Below are 23,720 nucleotides of genomic sequence, written 5' to 3'. Positions count from 1 at the left end.
CAACTCTCTTGACAAAAGCCAAGGTGGTCACCTCGGGCAATTGAGAGGAAAAATACAGCAGGTCGCCAAAGCCAACAACATAATGGAAAAAAGACTACGGCATCTGGTATTCCCGGGCGGTCTCCCATCCAGGTACTAACCAGGCCTGACCCTGCTTAGCTTCCGAGATCGAGCGCATTCAGGGTGATGTGGCCGTGGGCAATTTTGCAGCCTACTTAAAACTCTCTTGACAAAAGCCAAGGTGGTCACCTCGGGCAATCGAGAGGAAAAATACAGCAGGTCGCCAAAGCCAACAACATAATGGAAAAAAGCCTACGGCACCTGGTATTCCCAGGCGGTCTCCCATCCTGGTACTAACCAGGCCCGACGCTGCTTAGCATCCGAGATCAGACGAGATTGAGAGCATTCAGGGTGATGTGGCCGTAGGCGATCTTGTGCCCTACTTACAACTCTCTTGACAAAAGCCAAGGTGGTCACCTCGGGCAATCGAGAGGAAAAATACAGCAGGTCGCCAAAGCCAACAACATAATGGAAAAAAGCCTACGGCACCTGGTATTCCCAGGCGGTCTCCCATCCAGGTACTAACCAGGCCCAACCCTGCTTAGCATCCGAGATCAGACGAGATCGAGCGCATTCAGGGTGATGTGGCCGTAGGCGATCTTGCACCCTACTTACAACTCTCTTGACAAAAGCCAAGGTGGTCACCTCGGGCAATCGAGAGGAAAAATACAGCAGGTCGCCAAAGCCAACAACATAATGGAAAAAAGCCTACGGCACCTGGTATTCCCAGGTGGTCTCCCATCCAGGTACTAACCAGGCCCGACCCAGCTTAGCATCCGAGATCAGACGAGATCGAGCGCATTCAGGGTGATGTGGCCGCAGGCGATCTTGCACCCTACTTACAACTCTCTTGACAAAAGCCAAGGTGGTCACCTCGGGCAATCGAGAGGAAAAATACAGCAGGTCGCCAAAGCCAACAACATAATGGAAAAAAGCCTACGGCACCTGGTATTCCCAGGCGGTCTCCCATCCAGGTACTAACCAGGCCCGACCCTGCTTAGCATCTGAGATAGAGCGCATTTCGGGTGATGTGGCCGTAGGAGATCTCGCACCCAATTTTCAACTCTCTTGACAAAAGCCAAGGTGGTCACCTCGGGCAATCGAGAGGAAAAATACAGCAGGTCGCCAAAGCCAACAACATAATGGAAAAAAGCCTACGGCACCTGGTATTCCCAGGCGGTCTCCCATCCAGGTACTAATCAGGCCCGACCCTGCTTAGCAACCGCGATCAGATGAGATCGAGCGCATTCAGGGTGATGTGGCCGTAGGCGATCTTGCACCCTACTTACAACTCTCTTGACAAAAGCCAAGGTGGTCACCTCGGGCAATCGAGAGGAAAAATACAGCAGGTCGCCAAAGCCAACAACATAATGGAAAAAAGCCTACGGCACCTGGTATTCCCAGGCGGTCTCCCATCCAGGTACTAACCAGGCCCGACCCTGCTTAGCATCCGAGATCAGACGAGATCGAGCGCATTCAGGGTCATGTGGCCGTAGGCGATCTTGCACCCTACTTACAACTCTCTTGACAAAAGCCAAGGTGGTCACCTAGGACAATCGAGAGTAAAAATACAGCGGGTCGCCAAAGCCAACAACATAATGGAAAAAAAGCATACGGCACATGGTATTCCCAGGCGGTCTCCCATCCAGGTACTAACAAGGCCCGACCCTGCTTAGCATCCGAGATCAGACGAGATCGAGCGCATTCAGGGTGATGTGGCCATAAGCTATCTTGCACCCTACTTACAACTCTCTTGACAAAAGCCAAGGTGGTCACCTCGGGCAATCGAGAGGAAAAATACAGCAGGTCGCCAAAGCCAACAACATAATGGAAAAAAGCCTACGGCACCTGGTATTCCCAAGCGGTCTCCCATCCAGGTACTAACCAGGCCTAATCCTGCTTAGCATCCGAGATCAGACGAGATCGAGCGCATTCAGGGTGATGTGGCCGTAGGTGATCTTGCACCCTACTTACAACTCTCTTGACAAAAGCCAAGGTGGTCACCTCGGGCTATGGAGAGGAAAAATACAGCAGGTCGCCAAAGCCAACAACATAATGGAAAAAAGCCTACGGCACCTGGTATTCCCAGGCGGTCTCCCATCTAGGTACTAACCAGGCCCGACCCTGCTTAGCATCCGAGATCAGACGAGATCAAGCGCATTCAGGGTGATGTGGCCGTAGGCGATCTTGCCTCCTACTTACAACTCTCTTGACAAAAGCCAAGGTGGTCAACTTGGGCAATCGAGAGGAAAAATACAGCAGGTCGCCAAAGCCAACAACATAATGGAAAAAAGCCAACGGCACCTGGTATTCCCAGGCGGTCTCCCATCCAGGTACTAACCAGGCCCGACCCTGCTTAGCATCCGAGATCAGACGAGATCGAGCGCATTCAGGGTGATGTGGCCGTAGGTGATCTTGCACCCTACTTACAACTCTCTTGACAAAAGCCAAGGTGGTCACCTCGAGAGGAAAAATACAGCAGGTCGCCAAAGCCAACAACATAATGGAAAAAAGCCTACGGCACCTGGTATTCCCAGGCTGTCTCCCATCCAGGTACTAACCAGGCCCGAACCTGCTTAGCATCCGAGATCAGACGAGATCGAGCGCATTCAGGGTGATGTGGCCGCAGGCGATCTTGCACCCTACTTACAACTCTCTTGACAAAAGCCAAGGTGGTCACCTCGGGCAATCGAGAGGAAAAATACAGCAGGTCGCCAAAGCCACCAACATAATGGAAAAAAGCCTACAGCACCTGGTATTCCCAGAAGGTCTCCCATCCAGGTACTAACCAGGCCCGACCCTGCTTAGCATCCGAGATCAGACGAGATCAAGCGCATTCAGGGTGATGTGGCCGTGGGCGATCTTGTGCCCTACTTACAACTCTCTTGACAAAAGCCAAGGTGGTCACCTCGGGCAATCGAGAGGAAAAATACAGCAGGTCGCCAAAGCCAACAACATAATGGAAAAAAGCCTACGGCACCTGGCATTCCCAGGTGGTCTCCCATCCAGGTACTAACCAGGCCCGACCCTGCTTAGCATCCGAGATCAGACGAGATCGAGTGCATTCAGGGTGATGTGGCCGTAGGCGATCTTCCATCCTACTTACAACTCTCTTGACAAAAGCCAAGGTGGTCACCTCGGGCAATGGAGAGGAAAAATACAGCAGGTCGCCAAAGCCAACAACATAATGGAAAAAAGCCTACGGCACCTGGTATTCCCAGGCGGTCTCCCATCCAGGTAATAACCAGGCCTGACCCTGCTTAGCATTCGAGATCAGACGAGATCTAGCGCATTCAGTGTGACGTGGCCGTAGGCGATCTTGCATCCTACTTACAACTCTCTTGACAAAAGCCAAGGTGGTCACCTCGGGCAATCGAGAGGAAAAATACAGCAGGTCGCCAAAGCCAACAATATAATGGAAAAAAGCCTACGGCACCTGGTATTCCCAGGCGGCAGTGGCGGAACTACCGCCATAGCGACCCACGCGGGCGCTATGGGGCCCGCAGCCGAGTTGGGGCCTGGGGAGTGGTGTTAGCGGGCGGGTGCTGGCCGCTCCGGGTGACACCCGCCAGAGGGGTGACACACTGGGGTAGCGGCAGCCGCCCGCATCACTAACACTGCTCTCCGCTGTACCTCGTGCCGGGACAGGGACACAGCAGCACGGACCTCAGCCGCCTCCCCCTCCTCTCTGTTTACATCCACAGAGGAGGAGGAGCCTACGCTCGAGGGACACACACTGCACTGTGTATCAGCGCTGTTCTGAGGTATGTAGGGGGGGTCTGCACTACTGAGGGGTCTGCATTGAGTGGGGGTCTGCTGCACTGAGGGGGGTCTACACTACTGGGGGGGTCTGCACTATTGAGGGGGGGTCTGCTGCACTGAGGGGGGTCTGCACTACGGGGGGGGGGTCTGCTGCACTGAGGGGGGTCTGCACTACTAAGGGGGGTCCTGCACTGGGGGGATCTCCAGCACTGAGGGGGGGTCCTGCACTGAGGGGGGTCTGCACTACTAGGGGTTCTGCACTACTGAGGGGGGTCTGCTGCACTGAGGGGGGTCTGCACTACTGAGGGGGGACCTGCATTGAGAGGGGTCTGCACTACTGAGGGGGGTCTGCACTATTGAGGGGGGGTCTGCTGCACTGAGGGGGTCTACACTACTGAGGGGGGTCTGCTGCACTGAGGGGGGTCTGCACTACTGAGGGGGGTCTGCACTACTGAGGGGGGGTCTGCTGCACTGAGGGGGTCTACACTACTGAGGGGGGTCTGCTGCACTGAGGGGGGTCTGCACTACTGAGGGGGGGTATGCTGCACTGAGGGGGGTCTGCACTACTGAGGGGGGGTCTGCACTACTAGGGGGTCTGCACTACTGAGGGGGGGTCTGCTGCACTGAGCGGGGTCTACACTACTGAGGGGGGTCTGCTGCACTGGGGGAGTCTGCACTACTGAGGGGGGTCTACACTACTGAGGGGGGTCTACACTACTGAGGGGGGTCTGCACTACTAAGGGGGGTCCTGCACTACTGAGGGGGGTCCTGCACTACTGAGGGGGGTCTGCACTACTGAGGGGGGTCTGCACTACTAGGGGGGTCTACACTACATAGGGGGGTCTGCACTGAGGGGGAGTCTACATTTCTGTGGAGGGGGGTCTGCACTACTGAGGGTGAGGGTCTGCACTACTGAGGGGGAGGGTCTGCACTACTGTGGGGGTCTGCACTACTGAGGGGGGGTCTGCTGCACGGAGCGGGGTCTACACTACTGAGGGGGGTCTGCTGCACTGGGGGAGTCTGCACTACTGAGGGGGGTCTACACTACTGAGGGGGGTCTACACTACTGAGGGGGGTCTGCACTACTGAGGGGGGTCCTGCACTACTGAGGGGGGTCCTGAACTACTGAGGGGGGTCTGCACTACTGAGGGGGGTCTGCACTACTAGGGGGGTCTGCACTACTGAGGGGGGACCTGCATTGAGAGGGGTCTGCACTACTGAGGGGGGTCTGCACTATTGAGGGGGGGTCTGCTGCACTGAGGGGGTCTACACTACTGAGGGGGGTCTGCTGCACTGAGGGGGGTCTGCACTACTGAGGGGGGTCTGCACTACTGAGGGGGGGTCTGCTGCACTGAGGGGGTCTACACTACTGAGGGGGGTCTGCTGCACTGAGGGGGGTCTGCACTACTGAGGGGGGGTATGCTGCACTGAGGGGGGTCTGCACTACTGAGGGGGGGTCTGCACTACTAGGGGGTCTGCACTACTGAGGGGGGGTCTGCTGCACTGAGCGGGGTCTACACTACTGAGGGGGGTCTGCTGCACTGGGGGAGTCTGCACTACTGAGGGGGGTCTACACTACTGAGGGGGGTCTACACTACTGAGGGGGGTCTGCACTACTAAGGGGGGTCCTGCACTACTGAGGGGGGTCCTGCACTACTGAGGGGGGTCTGCACTACTGAGGGGGGTCTGCACTACTAGGGGGGTCTACACTACATAGGGGGGTCTGCACTGAGGGGGAGTCTACATTTCTGTGGAGGGGGGTCTGCACTACTGAGGGTGAGGGTCTGCACTACTGAGGGGGAGGGTCTGCACTACTGTGGGGGGAGCTTGCACTACTGAGGGGGAAGTCTGCACTACTGAGGGGGGGGTCCTGCACTACTAGGGGGGTCTGCACTACTGAGGGGGATCTGCACTGAGGGGGAGTCTACATTACTGTGGGGGGGGTCTGCACTACTGAGGGGGAGGGTCTGTGCTGAGGGGGGGTCTGCACTACTGTGGGGGGAGCCTGCACTACTGAGGGGGGGTCCTGCACTACTAGGGGGGTCTGCACTACTGAGGGGGGTCCTGCACTGAGGGGGTCTGCACTACTAGGGTGGTCTACACTACTGAGGGGGGTCTGCACTGAGGGGGAGTCTACATTACTGTGGGGGGGTCTGCACTACTGAGGGGGAGGGTCTGCGCTGAGGGGGGGTCTGCACTACTGTGGGGGGCGCCTGCACTACTGAGGGGTAAGTCTGCACTACTGAGGGGGGGTCCTGCACTACTTTGGGGGTCTGCACTACTGAGGGGGGTCTACACTACTGAGGGGGGTCTGCACTACTGAGGGGGGTCTGCACTACTAGGGGGGTCTGCACTACTGAAGGGGGTCTGCACTACTGAAGGGGTCTGCACTGAGGTGGGGAGTCTGCACTACTGAGGGGGGAGCCTGCACTGCTGGGGGGGTGTCTGCACTGAGGGGAGTGTCTGCACGGCTGGGGGGTCCTGCACAGAGGGGGGTCTGTAATGGGGGGGTTGTCTGCACTACTGAGGGGTGTCTGCACTGAGGGGGGTCTGCACTACTCAGGGGGGGTGTCTGCAATGCTGGGGGGTGTCTCCAATGCTGGGGGTGTCTGTAATAAGGGGGTGTCTGCACTGGGGGGTGTCTGTACTGCTGGGGGGTCCTGCACTGAGTGGGGGTCTGTAATGGAGGGGTGTCTGCACTACTGAGGGGGGTCTTCACTGAGGGGGAGTCTGCACTACTGAGGGGGGGTCTGCACTGAGGGTGGGTGTCTGCACTGAGGGGGGTCCTGCACTGAGCGGGGTGTCTGCACTGGGGTCGGTCTGTACTGAGGGGGTGGTCTGGCCTGGGGGGTGTCTGCACTGGGAGGTATTTGTACTGCTGGGGTGGTCCTGCTCTGAGGGGGGGGGTCTGTAATGGGGGGGTGTCTGTACTAAGTGGGGTGTCTGCACTAGGGGGGTGTCTGCACTGCTGGGGGGTCTGTACTACTGAGGGGGGTCTATACTGCTGGGGGGTCCTGCACTGAGGGGGGTGTCTGCACTGGGAGGGTCTGTACTGGGGGGGGTGTCTGTACTGCTGGGGTTCTGCACTGAGGTAGGGGGTGTCTGTACTGCTGGGGTTCTGCACTGAGGTAGGGGGTGTCTGTACTGCTGGGGGGTCTGCACTGTACTGATGGAGGTCAGCAATCTGTGTCCTTCAGGGGCTGCATACAGTATACTGCATACTTTGTTGTTCGAAATGAATATAAGCTGTTGCCTGGGTACTGTGCCACATGGGTGTGGTAATCTGTTGTTCAATGGCATTAGTTATTTTTTTTTGGGGGGGGGCCCCATACAACATTTTGCTATGGGGCCCTGTGATTTCTAGTTACGCCCCTGGGGACAACCCAGGCGCTAGTAAATACTAGGGGACAAAAAAGGGTGTAGAAAAAAAATAAATTGAAAAATACAATAATGAGTAAATATAAATAGCGGTGTATAAAAATAAAAAATGGGTGCGTGATGACATTAATAATGAATAAATCTAAATAAAAGATTGTGAATGAAAAAAAAAGGTAAATTAAATATAAACAAAAGTATTATAAAATAAGTAAATAAGAGACTATAAATATACATAAAAAATAATAAAGATAATGAATAAAAATGAATCTAAAAAATGAAAAAGGATACATTTATGAATAAATGTAAAGAATAAATATAAAAAAAGGGTGTATAAAATAATAAATAATAATGATAAATATAATAATTAATAAATATAAAAATAACTACAAATCAGGGTGTATAAAAATAATAAATGCATATTAAAAATAAAAAAGGGTGTAGAAAAAAGGAAAAAAAAAAACAATAAATATAATAATGAGTAAATCTAAAAATAAATACGGTGTATAAAAATATAAATATAATTATGAGTAAATCTAAAAATAAATAACGATGTATAAAAATATAAATATAATAATGAGTAAATCTAGAAACAAATAACGGTGTATGAACATAAAAATGGTGCAAAAGTAAATGTAGGTTCAAATTAGGCGCATCAGGGGTAATAGTGGCAAATCAGGAGCTAATAGGTGCAACAATATAATATATATATATATAATATAATAGTTGTGGAAGAATGGGGGGGGGGGGGCTGGAGAGGTGCTGCAATGCAAGCTATTGAGGATGTCTTATCTTATACATGAACATGTACTTTGGTGCATTCACCTGCGTCACAGTGTGCAGCTCAGTGCACGTGTTGAGAAGTGATTTGATGGATTCCCATCAATTTCATTGGCAAACACATCAAGCAAAAAAAGAAACAAACATGTTAATGGGCTCACTCACACTGTAGTGTTTTTTATGGAAAAACAACGCATGCGTGTGCAGTGAGAATGCTCAGAATTTTGCAGTTGCTCTGCTTTATGGGAAATGAGGCGTTCCTGTTTTTCTGTGCATTTGTATGTGCCGTGATGGCCAATAGAATAATGAGAACCCATGTGAATATGATACAATGGCCAAAAAAAAGACAAAAGTGAAAAATCATTCCAATTGGTCCAACAGATCTGGGGGTGGGCGGATATAGTTGGGTGCAAGTCCAATTACACCCACTTATAGGGATGTATTCCTGCCAGTATTGATCACTGTAATTCCATGGGAAGAGGCCTGAAAATGAATGGAATCCCTTGGGAGTAGGGTTGCCACCTGTTTGGGATTCACCTGGACAGTTTGGGTTTGGAATCATGTGTCCGAGTTTCAGACTGTCTGAGACCCGGACACATTATTGAGATTAGACTAAGTCTCCCCCCTTCTCTCTCCTGCCTCTAAGTGAGTACGCTAAGGTAAATCAGGGTTCTCAGAGCTCCCCCTTAGATCAGAGTCCTCTTTGTACACCAGAGCATCCCTTATGTTAGAGTCCCCAGAGTTCTCCCTTACATCAGAGTCTGCAGAGTCCCCCCTTACAGTGAAAGGGAACTCTGAAAGTTCAAATGTAAAAGGGAAACTCTGTGGACTCTGATGTAAAGGGGGAACTCTGTGGACTATGATGTAAAGGGGGAACTCTGTGGTCTATGATGTAAAGGGGGAACTCTGTGGACTATGATGTAAAGGGGGAACTCTGTGGACTATGATGTAAAGGGGGAACTCTGTGGACTATGATGTAAAGGGGGAACTCTGTGGACTATTATGTAAAGGGGGAACTCTGTGGACTATGATGTAATGGGGAAACTCTGTGGACTATGATGCAAAGGGGGAATGTTATTTGAAAGCAACATCTACGCATACTATGAAAAAAAATTGCTGTGCAACGCTGAAGTGCTAGGGTTTGGCTTGAAGAAAAGGTGGCAACCCTACTTGTGAGACCCCCCAGGTCACCAGAACTAATGCCCCATTGGAAGATATCCCCCTCTATTACTTCTCAGGGGACAATCCAAAATGTGGGATCTTCTTTATTTTGGCTTTCAATGATAATGGCGAACAGGACAAATAGAGGGAGAATCTCCATAACATGGGCACAGACAGCAATAAAAATCGACAGGTGTTCTAATCCCTCTGCTCTCTATCTAAAAAAAAAAAAAAAGTTTTACCTTTAGTTACACTTTAACCACTTCAGCCCCGGAAGATTTGGCTGCTGAATGACCGGGACATTTTTTGCGATAATAATGGCGGCGGCTGGTCGGCAAGCAGTTAAATAAACTGCACCCGAAACACAGGTCAGAGTTGAAGTGCATTTGCCGGCACCGGATCACATGTTACAGAAGTACCATGCGATCCGGTTGCTGTGCATTTTTAGAGTAGTGCATGCACTAGTTTTGGTGCAGTCCAGTGTGATTCAGCTCATTCAAAATAAATGGGTAAAAATCGCACTGCATGTGAATCACACAGGAATGCTCAGTTTGGCCCCGTGCGATTCCTGGTGTGAACTGGCCCTTCACTCATTTGTATGCAGAGCTGCAATGAATGGCGACTTCATGTGAGCTCTGGTGCATTGCGGGAAAATGCTGCAAGTCTGCATTTTATATGCAGTGCACTGCAACCCAGCTCATGCCAGCTTTGTAGTATGAACAGGGCACAGGGAAAACAATTGTTTTCTCTATGACCTTGTAGTGCCCGGTGTTGATAAAGTGCAGAAAAATGCATACAGTGTGAATGAGCTCTTGGGCTTCATTCCCATGGGTGTACCTATCCACACATCTGTGCTTACATCTATTCATAGCAATCCGGATACAGTGGCTGCATGGATATAGCCACAGGTTCCAGCTTGACAGCTGTACAAGGGGCAGGTTTGGCTGTCTTTTCAGCCATTGGGGCTGATTTATTATAACTGGAGCATGCAAAATCTGGTGCAGCTCTGCATAGAAACCAGTCAGCTTCCAGGATTTTTTTTTTTGTCAAAGCTTAAAGCGGAGCTCCACTGAAAAGGGGAAGTGCCTCTTGTCTGCCCCCTTTCCGGTGTCACATTTGGCACCTTGTGGTGGTGGGGGGGGGGGGGGGGTGGTTATCTGGCTTTGACAGGTACCTACTCCCATTCCTGCCATCCACGCAAGCGAAGTAGGAAACCAGCTGTGAACCCATAAGACTTCACTGCCGTTTCCCTTACCCAAGCTGGCGGCTTGGGTGAGGACACGCGGCATCCCTGGACAGGTAAGTGTCCTAATAGTAAAAGTCAGTAGCTACAGTATTTGTAGCTGCCGACTTATATTTTTTTGGTGGGGAGCTGGAGCTCCTCTTTAAAGTGGTTGTAAACCCCAGGACAAAAAAACCCCTGCAAGATAAAGGCATAATGAGCTAGTATTCATAGCATACTAGCTCATTATGAATGACTTACCCAAGAACAAAGCCCTCACAGCCGTCCTCGTACACCGCTCTGGCGGTCGACATCGCTCCCGGAGTTACTTCCGGGTATCGCGGGCTCCGGCGCTGTGATTGGCCGGAGCTACGATGAAGTAATTCCCGTGCATGCGCCCAGGAGCCACCAGTAATGGTACACTCACTAAAGCAATGGCACGGACGTACCGTTGCTTCAATTTGCTTCAGTGTGCATGTAACGATGACGTCGACACATACATGCAAATACAGAGATATCTCCTAAACCGTTAAGGTTCAGGAGATATCCGGGGTAGCTACAGGTAAAAGCCTTATTATAGGGTTACCTGTAGCAAAATGTGTGCTGTAAGAGATTACAAAAACTTTCATTGAACAAGTTGAAGTTAGAAGCTGATTGGCACGCACTGTGATCACCCGAGTCAATGAGACTTGAGTGATCACAGATCCAAGTAAGGGGCCGATACCGGTCCCTTACCACGTGATCAATTGTCGGCCAATGACAGCTGATCATGTGATGTAAACAGAAGATCGGTAATCGTTTTTTTTCTTCTCACACTGACAACGTGAGAAGAAAAAAAGCCTGTTTGAAGGGACATCGGTCCCAAAGAGGAAGAGGAAAAGCTGCCTCATATATGCCCACAAGTACCGCCTGCCACCCCCAATCAGTGCCACCAATCATTGCCACCTTTCAGTGCCCACAAGTGCATCCTATCAATGCCCACCAGTGGTGCCAATCAGTGCCTCTTCAGTGCCACCTAGCAGTGCTGCCTATCAGTGTCACCTACCAGTGCCGATCAGTGTCCATCACTGCCACCCATAAGTGCCAGCTATCAGTGCCCCTATTAGTGCCCAACAGTGCAGTCTATCAGTGCCCACCAGTGCAGTCTATCAGCGCCCATCAGTGTAGCCTCATTAGCATACATCAATGAAGGAGAAAAGTTACCTGTTTGCAAAATTTATTAAAAAATATAAAACGTTTTTGTATTTTTTTTTTTAAATCGGTCCTTTTTAATTTTTTTAACAAAATATAAAAAATTGCAGAGGTGATCAAATACCACCAAAAGAAAGCTCTATTTGTGGGAAAAAAATGATAAAATTTTCATTGACACATTAACTGGTTCCCGACCAGCGCACGCCGATGTACATCGGCAGAATGGCACGGGCAGGCATATTGGCGTACAGGTACGTCCAATCTTTAATACCGCCCTGCCATCGCGACGGCGCACTCGTGTCCTGGTCAGGACCCCCATGAGTCCGGTCACGGGTCCCGCAGCCTTGATCGCTGCGGGCATACCTACGATCGTCTCACGGGGCGGCTGAACGAGGAAATGCTGTTGTAAACAGCATCTCCCCGTTCTGCCTAGCAACTAGTGACGCTAATCTCTGATTGGAGCAAAGATCAGTGTTCACTAAATTAAAGCCCAGCCCCCAACAATTAGTAACACACCCCTAGGAACACTTAACCCCAACACCGCCACCCACTGGTTAACCCCTTCACTGCCAGTGTCATTTACACAGGAATCACTGCATTTATATAGCAGTGATTGATGTATAAATGACAATGGTCCAAAAAATGTGTCAAAAATGTCTGATGTGTCTGCTATAATGTCGCAGTCACAATAAAAATCGCTGATCGCCACCATTACTAGTTATACTCCTGCACTGAATAACTTAAGTTGTGACACATTGTAGGGCGGCTGTGAGGGGGGAGAGACACGCCAGTCGCCAGTGCCTACTCCATGCAGACACATAGCCTTGGCCTCTGCAAGCCAATCATGTGACCTTTCCAAAACGCGAGAGGAACAGACACAGAGCCTGCTGAGCGAGCTAAGGAGACACAGACAGACCGCTGGGTAAGTGCAGAGCTGAGGGCCTTTACTTCCCTGCAGTTCACAGTCCACAAGCTCTCCAGTGTAGGACTGTCATGCTTGTCTTTCCAGGGACATGGCTGCTAATTAAAGATTGTAGTCTAGTTCTATCTTCAGTACCATCCTGGCATCATTACTTCATTGTGCAGTGCTCACTCAGTAGCCTTTAATATCTTTTCTTCTCTATTTATGGGGTGCCTGTGGATTGCTTTGATTTTTTTGATGATTTTTAAAAGTCCACTGCCCATTGACACCATCTACTGCCCACTGACGATGCACTCTGCCCACTGACACCGCATTCTGCCCACTGACACCGCATTCTGTCCACTGACACCGCATTCTGCCCACTGACACCTCACTCTGCCCACTGACACCGCACTCTGCCCACTGACACCGCACTCTGCCCACTGACAATGCACTCTGCCCACTGACAATGCACTCTGCCCACTGACATCGCACTCTGCCCACTGACGCCATCTACTGCCCACTGACACCATCTACTGCCCACTGACAATGCACTCTGCCCGCTGACACCATCTACTGCCCACTGACACCATCTACTGCCCACTGACACCGCACTCTGTCCACTGACACCACACTCTGCCCATTGACAATGCACTCTGCCCACTGACAATGCACTCTGCCCACTGACACCGCACTCTGCCCACTGACACCATCTGCTGCCCACTGACACCGCACTCTGCCCCACTGACACCGCACTCTGCCCCACTGACAATACATTCTGCCCACTGACAATGCACTCTGCCCACTGACAACGCACTCTGCCCACTGACACCGCACTCTGCCCACTGACACCATCTACTGCCCACTGACACCATCTACTGCCCACTGACACCGCACTCTGCCCCACTGACACCGCACTACTGCCCACTGACACCACACTCTGCCCATTGACAATGCACTCTGCCCACTGACACCTCACTCTGCCCACTGACAATGCACTCTGCCCACTGACAATGCACTCTGCCCACTGACAATGCACTCTGCCCACTGACACCATCTACTGCCCACTGACACCACGCTCTGCCCACTGACACCGCACTCTGCCCATTGACAATGCACTCTGCCCACTGACACCGCACTCTGCCCACTGACACCTCACTCTGCCCACTGACAATGCACTCTGCCCACTGCCAATGCACTCTGCCCACTGCCAATGCACTCTGCCCACTGACAATGCATTCTGCCCACTGACACCATCTACTGCCCACTGACAATGCACTCTGCCCACTGACAATGCACTCTGCCTACTGACACCATATACTGCCCACTGACACCATCTACTGCCCACTGACAATGCACTCTGCCCACTGACACCATCTACTGCCCACTGACACCTCACTCTGCCCACTGACACCGCACTCTGCCCCACTGACACCATCTACTGCCCACTGACACCATCTACTGCCCCACTGACACCGCACTCTGCCCCACTGACACCGCACTCTGCCCCACTGACACTGCACTACTGCCCACTGACACCACACTCTGCCCATTGACAATGCACTCTGCTCATTGACAATGCACTCTGCCCATTGACAATGCACTCTGCCCACTGACACCTTACTCTGCCCACAGACAATGCACTCTGCCCACTGACAATGCACTCTGCCCACTGACACCATCTACTGCCCACTGACACCGCGCTCTGCCCACTGACACCTCACTCTGCCCACTGACACCTCACTCTGCCCACTGACAATGCACTCTGCCCACTGACAATGCACTCTGCCCACTGACAATGCACTCTGCCCACTGACATCGCACTCTGCCCACTGACACAATCTACTGCCCACTGACACCGCACTCTGCCCCACTGACACCCCACTCTGCCCCACTGACAATACATTCTGCCCACTGACAATGCACTCTGCCCACTGACAACGCACTCTGCCCACTGACACCGCACTCTGCCCACTGACACCATCTACTGCCCACTGACACCATCTACTGCCCACTGACACCGCACTCTGCCCCACTGACACTGCACTCTGCCCCACTGACACTGCACTACTGCCCACTGACACCACACTCTGCCCATTGACAATGCACTCTGCCCATTGACAATGCACTCTGCCCACTGACACCTCACTCTGCCCACTGACAATGCACTCTGCCCACTGACAATGCACTCTTCCCACTGACACCATCTACTGCCCACTGACACCACGCTCTGCCCACTGACACCGCACTCTGCCCATTGACAATGCACTCTGCCCATTGACAATGCACTCTGCCCACTGACACCGCACTCTGCCCACTGACACCTCACTCTGCCCACTGACAATGCACTCTGCCCACTGCCAATGCACTCTGCCCACTGACAATCCATTCTGCCCACTGACACCATCTACTGCCCACTGACACCATCTACTGCCCCACTGACACCGCACTCTGCCCCACTGACACCGCACTCTGCCCCACTGACAATGCACTCTGCCCACTGACACCATCTACTGCCCACTGACACCGCACACTGCCCACTGACAGCGCACTCTGCCCACTGACAATGCACTCTGCCCACTGACACCGCACTCTGCCCACTGACACCGCACTCTGCCCACTGACACCATCTACTGCCCACTGACACCATCTACTGCCCACTGACACCGCACTCTGCCCCACTGACACCGCACTCTGCCCCACTGACAATACATTCTGCCCACTGACAATGCACTCTGCCCACTGACAATGCACTCTGCCCACTGACAACGCACTCTGCCCACTGACACCGCACTCTGCCCACTGACACCATCTACTCCCCACTGACACCGCACTCTGCCCCACTGACACCGCACTCTGCCCCACTGACACCGCACTCTGCCCCACTGACACTGCACTCTGCCCCACTGACACTGCACTCTGCCCCACTGACACCATCTACTGCCCACTGACACCATCTACTGCCCCACTGACACCGCACTCTGCCCCACTGACACCGCACTCTGCCCCACTGACACTGCACTACTGCCCACTGACACCGCACTCTGCCCATTGACAATGCACTCTGCCCATTGACAATGCACTCTGCCCACTGACACCTCACTCTGCCCACAGACAATGCACTCTGCCCACTGACAATGCACTCTGCCCATTGACACCATCTACTGCACACTGACACCGCGCTCTGCCCACTGACACCTCACTCTGCCCACTGACAATGCACTCTGCCCACTGACACCATCTACTGCCCACTGACACCGCACTCTGCCCACTGACACCTCACTCTGCCCACTGACAATGCACTCTGCCCACTGACAATGCACTCTGCCCACTGACACCATCTACAGCCCACTGACACCGCGCTCTGCCCACTGACACCTCACTCTGCCCACAGACAATGCACTCTGCCCACTGACAATGCACTCTGCCCACTGACACCATCTACTGCACACTGACACCGCGCTCTGCCCACTGACACCTCACTCTGCCCACTGACAATGCACTCTGCCCACTGACACCATCTACTGCCCACTGACACCGCACTCTGCCCACTGACACCTCACTCTGCCCACTGACAATGCACTCTGCCCACTGACAATGCACTCTGCCCACTGACACCATCTACTGCCCACTGACACCACGCTCTGCCCACTGACACCTCACTCTGCCCACTGACAATGCACTCTGCCCACTGACAATGCACTCTGCCCACTGACACCATCTACTGCCCACTGACACTGCACTCTGCCCACTGACACCTCACTCTGCCCACTGACAATGCACTCTGCCCACTGACACCTCACTCTGCCCACTGACACCATCTACTGCCCCACTGACACCGCACTCTGCCCCACTGACACCGCACTCTGCCTCACTGACACTTCACTACTGCCCACTGACACTGCACTACTGCCCACTGACACCGCACTCTGCCCATTGACAATGCACTCTGCTCATTGACAATGCACTCTGCTCATTGACAATGCACTCTGCCCACTGACACCTCACTCTGCCCACAGACAATGCACTCTGCCCACTGACAATGCACTCTGCCCACTGACACCATCTACTGCCCACTGACACCGCGCTCTGCCCACTGACACCTCACTCTGCCCACTGACAATGCACTCTGCCCACTGACAATGCACTCTGCCCACTGACACCATCTACTGCCCACTGACACCGCACTCTGCCCACTGACACCTCACTCTGCCCACTGACAATGCACTCTGCCCACTGACACCATCTACTGCCCACTGACACCGCGCTCTGCCCACTGACACCTCATTCTGCCCACTGACAATGCACTCTGCCCACTGACAATGCACTCTGCCCACTGACACCATCTACTGCCCACTGACACCGCGCTCTGCCCACTGACACCGCACTCTGCCCTTTGACAATGCACTCTGCCCACTGACAATGCACTCTGCCCACTGACAAAGCACTCTGCCCACTGACACCGCACTCTGCCCAGTGACACCTCACTCTGCCCACTGACAATGCACTCTGCCCACTGCCAATGCACTCTGCCCACTGACAATGCATTCTGCCCACTGACACCATCTACTGCCCACTGACAATGCACTCTGCCCACTGACAATGCACTCTGCCCACTGACAATGCACTCTGCCCACTGACACCATATACTGCCCACTGACACCATCTACTGCCCACTGACAATGCACTCTGCCCACTGACACCATCTACTGCCCACTGACACCATCTACTGCCCACTGACACCGCACTCTGCCCACTGACACCTCACTCTGCCCACTGACACCTCACTCTGCCCATTGACACCTCACTCTGCCCACAGACAATGCACTCTGCCCACTGACAATGCACTCTGCCCACTGACACCATCTACTGCCCACTGACACCGCACTCTGCCCACTGACAATGCACTCTGCCCAATGACAATGCACTCTGCCCACTGACACCGCACTCTTCCCCACTGACACCACACTCTGCCCCACTGACAATACAGTCTGCCCACTGACAATGCACTCTGCCCACTGACAATGCACTCTGCCCACTGACAATGCACTCTGCCCACTGACAACGCACTCTGCCCACTGACACCATCTACTGCCCACTGACACCATCTACTGCCCCACTGACACACTAACACCGCACTCTGCCCCACTGACACCATCCTCTGCCCCACTAACACCATCCTCTGCCCCACTAACACCATCCTCTGCCCCACTAACACCATCCCATGCCCACTGACACCACATTCTGCCCACTGACACCATCTACTGCCCACTGACACATCTACTGCCCACTGACACATCTACTGCCCACTGACACCACACTCTGCCCACTGACACCTCACTTTGCCCACTGACACCTCACTCTGCCCACTGACACCGCACTCTGCCCCACTGACACCGCACTCTGCCCATTGACAACGTCCCCTGCCCACTGACACCATCCTCTGCCCCACTGACACCATCCTCTGCCCCACTGACACCATCCACTGCCCTACTGATAGTGTCCACTTTTAAGGTAGGCTAGGTTCATATTTTAACTGTGACATTTCTTTTAATAATCTAATCATAATTTATGGTCACTCAAATGCTTTTGTTTTATTTAACCATGTCCCTTTAAGTCTACCCCCCTCTCCACTGTTAAAACAATTTGGCCACAGCCACTGTTCACTGCAGCGCGCTATCTGCGCCTCCTTACTACTCTCCTAGGGTAACTCAAAGGTGTCCCAAGTCTCCTACAATCATATAGTGTCTATAGCGTGTACTGCAATAAAAATTCCCGCGCGTTGCTAAAGTGTTCGGGTTTGGCTTGACGAAAAGATGGCAACCCTAATCTGTAGCAGGGATTAGAAACGACTTTATGCTTTTTTTTGCCCTACACAAACTGACACTAAATATAATATAGTCCAAATTAAAGTTGCGCTATAAAAAGTTCCTACCTAAGACACATACCGTAGCTACATAGTTAATCTGGTTGAAAAGAAGACACAAGTGCTACTAACTAATACAAATGACACTTACACTGACACAAAACCCGATCCTGATCTAGTTAAAGTGGTTCTAAAGGCAGAAAGCTGTTTACATAAAAACTTTCTGCATTTAGCTTCCCCCACAAGCCCCTCCTTATACTTACCTGAGCCTGATCTAGTGATGTACACAAGACTCTCTCGGCTGTCTGTCTCCTCACTGGCTCAGAGACAGCAACGTGAGTCATTGGCTCCCCCTGCTGTCAATCACAGCCAGTGAGAGGGGTGCATGGGTCTTATGGACACACAGAGCCGGCTTGAGAGCCATCATGCACAAAAGTCAATTGCTATGGTGGTCACTCAAAGGGAGACCCAAGAAGAGGATGATCCAGGCTGCTTGGGTAAGTATAACATGCTTGTTATTTAAAAAATAAAATTATTTAATTTACAATCACCTTAAACCAGGGGTGCCCAACCAGTGGCCCGGGGGCTGCATGCGGCCCGCAGAGCCCTCTGATGTGGCCTGCGACCTCCTGTTTTGTGATGGAATAGAATAGAATACTGTTATTAATAGTAAGTTTATTACTAAAATCACAGTGTATCTATGGGCATATCTGTTCTGCAGTGGTTACTGGGCTGCTTTCAAACTGATCCACAGGTGCAGAGCAGTGCACCTGAAGGTTACCTGCACTGAGCCATAGGCCCCTTTCACGCGGTCAGTCCGACCCATTTGGACCCTCCATTCACCTCTAAAGAGTAGCAGATGTAAATGGACTTGTGTCCGTTTACAAACGCCTACCTCCAATCCGATCCGCAAAAAAAAAGAGTAGAGTGTACTGCCATGCACATGCTCCACTCATTGTGGCCCGTGACCGGTTACCAATTTGCTTAGGTGGCCCTCGCTCTTCAAAAGGTTGGGCACCCCTGCCTTAAACTGTATTTTATTTTATTTTTTAAACTGACTTTTTTCGTCTTCTTTTTTTTTTTTTTTTTTTGTTTACAGACTTCCCCTTTTGCCAAGAGGAAAAGATACAATGCATCTTTTCCCCTACACAGAGGAGAAACAACCCTGGGTAATCACAGTGATCACATGATCAGGAGCAATTGGCTTTGGATTGTTAGAACAAGACCCGGAGCTATTCGTAACATCTCAGTCTTACTGCGGGGAGAGCGATCCACCACAATCACAGGAGCGTATATAAGTGGCACCCAGGAATTTCACCCTGGGACTGGCTACCAGTAATCTGCATTACAACCTATTTTCTACTTTATAATTTATATTTCAAAATAAATGAGGAATACAGATAATAGAAACACTGAATAAAAATAAAGTTAATAGTTGGAAAAAAGTCTGTATTGTCCAGGCTGCTCTACCCTAGCTATTCACAGGCACAATCCCACTAATTATCAGCACAAGGGTTTTGACCTGCTCTGTATTCAACCTGGGCTGGTTCACCCCTCCTTAGGACAACCTGCTGGCTCTGGGCTCCCCTGGAAACACCATATTGATAATGAACTTAGCGTTCAGGACAACCAATCAACATAGCACAGGGTAGATCAGAACTCCTGGACTCAAGCAATCCAACAGCCTCAGCCTCCCAAGTAGCTGAGATGATAGCTGCACGCTACTGCAACCAGCGAGGAACAGTGCTTGCTCCTGAGTAGGGATGAGCCGAACACCCCTCGGTTCGTTCGCACCAGAACTTTTGAACGGACCCCAAATTCGTACAAACGTTAGAACCCCATTGAAGTCTATGGGACTCGAACGTTCGAAATTAAAAGTGCTAATTTTAATGGCTAATATGCAAGATACTGTCCGAAAAAGGGTTTGGGGACCTGGCTTCTGCCCCAGGGGGCATGGGTCAATGCAAAAAAAAGTTTTAAAAATGGCCGTTTTGGCGGGAGCACTGATTTTAATGACGATTAAAGGGAAAAAAAATTGAAATATTCCTTTAAATATCGTGCCTGGGGGGTGTCTATAGTATGCCTGTGAAGTGCCATGTGTTTCCCGTGTTTAGAACAGTCCCTGCACAAAATGACATTTAACGGAAATAACGTCATTTCAAACTTCTTGTGGTTTTAATGTTATATCTGGTTCCTGCAATATGGTTGAAAATCATTGAGAAAAATGGCATGGGTAGCCCTCCCTGCCCATTACCAGCCCCTTTGGGTCTTGTTTTTATTAAGGGGAACCCCGTACCCATATTAAAAAAAGGAAATACGTGTGGCCCCCAGGCCCTATATACCCAGAACAGCAGTATACAGGCGGTGCAAACAAGACAGGGACTGTGTAGGTTTGTTGTGTTAAGTTGAATCTGTTTGTAATTTTCAACTGGTACATTTTTAAAGTGTAGCTCCAGTCAAAAAAACTATTTTTAAGCTTTTTGGAAAACATAGGGAAGGGTTATCACCCCTGTATAATTTGTTTTGCCGTCCGTCTTTTTTCATCTCACTTGCTGTTGTCTCCTTCCGTTTGCAGTAGGAGATGTTTGTAAGTTGGATGTTTGAAAGTAGGGGCCTGCCCTATATGCTCTGCAGAAATGGCGGAACAAGGTGTTGGTTTTGCCACAACATTGTAAGCCCTCAAAGTGACTCTTGGTGGGCGCTGGAGCGCCCTGCTGTGAACGATTATAAAAATTGACCTTTGGTGGTTGTGGTGCTGGTGCTACAACACTATAAGTCCTCACAGTTACTCTGGGTGGGCACAGGAACAGGCCTTCCTGTGAAATATTATATCAAGAATTGTAATTACATGTCCCTGTTAAACAGGGGCAGAAAAATTGGGCCTTGGGCACTGGTGCCACGACACTGAAACCTCTCCCATATACTCTAGTTTTAGTGCAGGAATTAGCCCTGCCGCAAAGCATTGCATCAAAAATTGTAATAAACCACTTCAATACCGGGCACTTAAACACCTTCCTGCCCAGACCAATTTTGAGCTTTCAGCGCTGTCGCACTTTGAATGACAATTGCGCGGTCATGCTACACTGTACCCAAATGAAATTTTTATAATTTTTTTCCCACAAATAGAGCTTTCTTTTGGTGGTATTTGATCACCTCTACGGTTTTTATTGTTTGCTCTACAAATTAAAAAATGCAGAAAATTCTGAAAAAAAAAATGTTTTTTTTGTTTCAGTTTCAAAACTTTGTAAATAAGTACGTTTTCTCCTTCACTGATGGGCACTGATGGGGCTACACTGATGGGCACTAATAAGGCGGCACTGATGTGGCACCAATGATGTGGCACCAATGAAGTGGCACTGATGAGGTGGCATTGATGGACACTGATATGTGGCACTGATAGGCGGCACTGATAGGCGGCACTGATGGACGACATGGATGGGCGACACGGATGGACACTGATAGGTGGCACAAATTGGCACTGATAGCTGGCACGGATTGGCATGGATGGGCGGCACAGATGGGCATGGATAGGCGGCACAGATGGGCATGGGTGGGCACTGATAGGAGGCACATGTGGGCACTGATAGGCGGCACAGGTGGGCACTCATAGGCGGCATTGGTGTTATACTGTACTAATAGATGCCAATCAGTGCCAAACAATAATGCAGGCCAATCAGTGATGCCCATTGTGGGCACTGATTGGCATCCATTATGGGCACTGATTGGCATCCATTGTGCTGACTGGCATCCCTGGTGGTCTAGGGAGGATTACCTTTTCCCTGGTGGTCTGGTGGCATCCCTGGTGGTCCAGTGTGGGCATCCTCTGGGGGGCTGTGCTGATAATCGATCAGCACAGACCCCCCTGTCAGAGGAGCAGCCGATCGGCTCTCCTCTACTCGCGTCTGACAGATGCGAGTGAGGAAAAGCCGATCACCGGCTCTTCCCATTTACATTGTGATCAGCCGTGATTGGACACGGCTGATCACATGGTAAAGAGTCTCCGTCGGAGACTCTTTACCGAGATCGTAGTTGCCGGGTGTCAGACTGACACCCCGCAACAACGATCGCCGCGATGCGCGCCCCCGGGGGCTCATAATCCTGATCACGTCATATGACGTCTGATCAGGATTATGAAACCACTTTGCCACTGTCAATTGCCTATAGGGCGGGCGGCAAGTGGTTAAACGCCCTGTTAAACAGGGGCAGAAAAATTGGGTCTTAGGCACTGGTGCTGGTGCCACGACACTGCAACCTCTCCCATAAACTCTAGTTTTAGTGCAGGAATTAGCCCTGCTGCAAAGCATTGCATCAAAAATTGTAATTAAACGCCCCTGTTAAACAGGGGCAGAAAAATTGGGCCTTAGGTGCTGGTGCTGGTGCCACGACACTGCAACCTCTCCCATATACTCTAGTTTTAGTGCAGGAATTAGCCCTGCTGCAAAGCATTGCATCAAAAATTGTAATTAAATGCCCCTGTTAAACAGGGGCAGAAAAATTGGGCCTTAGGCACTGGTGATTTTGCCACGACACTGCAACCTCTCCCATATACTCTAGTTTTAGTGCAGGAATTAGCCCTGCTGCAAAGCATTGCATCAAAAATTGTAATTAAATGCCCCTGTTAAAGAGGGGCAAAAAAATTGGGCTGGTGGCATCACCCAGAACCAAAAATGTTTTTCCAACATATCAGCGGAGGAGGAAGAGGATAGACAATCAACATAACAGGACAGTCACTCAGCATCAGCATAGGCAGTCTTGAAGGGATGTGATATTTCTAAAAAAATTATTCGGTTACATCAGCTTCAGGTGCTTGGTAACTGTGGGTGATCCAAGACTGATTCATCTTGATGAAGGTCAGTTGATCAACTGATTCGGTGGACAGGGGCACCCTGTGATCGGTAACAAAGCCACCAGCAGCACTGAAGGTGCGTACCGAAAGAACGCTGGATGCAGGACAGGCCAGTAGCTCAATTGCATGCTCTGGCCAGTGATCCTTTCTCAAGACCCAGTAAGCCAGAGGATTTTCGGTGGGAAAGGTGTCCAAGTCTGACCTTGCCCCTAGGTATTTCTGCACCATGTAAATCAGACGCTGGCGATGGTTGCTGGAACCGATCATACCTTGGGGCTAAAAAACTTTTTGGAAAACAGCGCTGTCCAAACGATAACTCAATTAATCAAAACAAGGCCTAAGCCGGTGAAAACAAACTCTAAAAGTGATAATATAAATAATAACAGTATAAATTCCTGCTGCAACCCAATGTGAGATACCCACACTAGACACAAACCCAAAAAATAAGGCTGCGCTAAAACTTATACATTACAGTATTAACAATGTGACGTGTTAAATTCTAGTATTAAACAATGTATACTATCAAGAAAAATTGTGTATAAAAACATCAAACTTG

The 23,720-nt window shown here is 51.1% G+C and overlaps 9 non-coding genes and 5 pseudogenes across 9 annotated transcripts; all 14 read right to left on the bottom strand.

Moving 5' to 3' along the window:
- Nucleotides 1-91: 91 nt before the first annotated feature.
- On the bottom strand, nt 92-200 carry LOC143949589 (5S ribosomal RNA; annotated as a pseudogene).
- Nucleotides 201-309: 109 nt separating this feature from the next.
- LOC143954733 (5S ribosomal RNA) lies at nt 310-428 on the bottom strand. The gene has a single exon (XR_013269694.1). It is a non-coding gene; the product is annotated as a 5S ribosomal RNA (ribosomal RNA).
- Nucleotides 429-537: 109 nt separating this feature from the next.
- Nucleotides 538-656, bottom strand: LOC143948380 (5S ribosomal RNA). Its single transcript, XR_013265391.1, has one exon. It is a non-coding gene; the product is annotated as a 5S ribosomal RNA (ribosomal RNA).
- A 109-nt stretch (nt 657-765) lies between these two features.
- LOC143951587 (5S ribosomal RNA) lies at nt 766-884 on the bottom strand. The gene has a single exon (XR_013266845.1). It is a non-coding gene; the product is annotated as a 5S ribosomal RNA (ribosomal RNA).
- A 327-nt stretch (nt 885-1,211) lies between these two features.
- LOC143953104 (5S ribosomal RNA) lies at nt 1,212-1,330 on the bottom strand. Its single transcript, XR_013268217.1, has one exon. It is a non-coding gene; the product is annotated as a 5S ribosomal RNA (ribosomal RNA).
- Nucleotides 1,331-1,439: 109 nt separating this feature from the next.
- On the bottom strand, nt 1,440-1,558 carry LOC143951898 (5S ribosomal RNA). The gene has a single exon (XR_013267127.1). It is a non-coding gene; the product is annotated as a 5S ribosomal RNA (ribosomal RNA).
- A 110-nt stretch (nt 1,559-1,668) lies between these two features.
- On the bottom strand, nt 1,669-1,787 carry LOC143945864 (5S ribosomal RNA; annotated as a pseudogene).
- Nucleotides 1,788-1,896: 109 nt separating this feature from the next.
- LOC143944072 (5S ribosomal RNA) lies at nt 1,897-2,015 on the bottom strand (annotated as a pseudogene).
- Nucleotides 2,016-2,124: 109 nt separating this feature from the next.
- Nucleotides 2,125-2,243, bottom strand: LOC143950879 (5S ribosomal RNA). Its single transcript, XR_013266205.1, has one exon. It is a non-coding gene; the product is annotated as a 5S ribosomal RNA (ribosomal RNA).
- A 109-nt stretch (nt 2,244-2,352) lies between these two features.
- Nucleotides 2,353-2,471, bottom strand: LOC143952350 (5S ribosomal RNA). Its single transcript, XR_013267535.1, has one exon. It is a non-coding gene; the product is annotated as a 5S ribosomal RNA (ribosomal RNA).
- A 101-nt stretch (nt 2,472-2,572) lies between these two features.
- On the bottom strand, nt 2,573-2,691 carry LOC143945069 (5S ribosomal RNA; annotated as a pseudogene).
- Nucleotides 2,692-2,800: 109 nt separating this feature from the next.
- On the bottom strand, nt 2,801-2,919 carry LOC143953423 (5S ribosomal RNA). Its single transcript, XR_013268507.1, has one exon. It is a non-coding gene; the product is annotated as a 5S ribosomal RNA (ribosomal RNA).
- A 109-nt stretch (nt 2,920-3,028) lies between these two features.
- LOC143950888 (5S ribosomal RNA) lies at nt 3,029-3,147 on the bottom strand. The gene has a single exon (XR_013266211.1). It is a non-coding gene; the product is annotated as a 5S ribosomal RNA (ribosomal RNA).
- A 109-nt stretch (nt 3,148-3,256) lies between these two features.
- On the bottom strand, nt 3,257-3,375 carry LOC143947440 (5S ribosomal RNA; annotated as a pseudogene).
- Nucleotides 3,376-23,720: the final 20,345 nt, after the last annotated feature.

This window comes from Lithobates pipiens, unplaced genomic scaffold, assembly GCF_037356315.1.
Source record: "Lithobates pipiens isolate NorthernLeopardFrog02 unplaced genomic scaffold, aLitPip1_a1.2 Scaffold_30, whole genome shotgun sequence".
Classification (NCBI taxonomy): domain Eukaryota; kingdom Metazoa; phylum Chordata; class Amphibia; order Anura; family Ranidae; genus Lithobates; species Lithobates pipiens.
The sequence above is the reverse complement of the archived record's forward strand: the minus strand, read 5'-3'. Positions and strand labels throughout refer to the sequence as shown.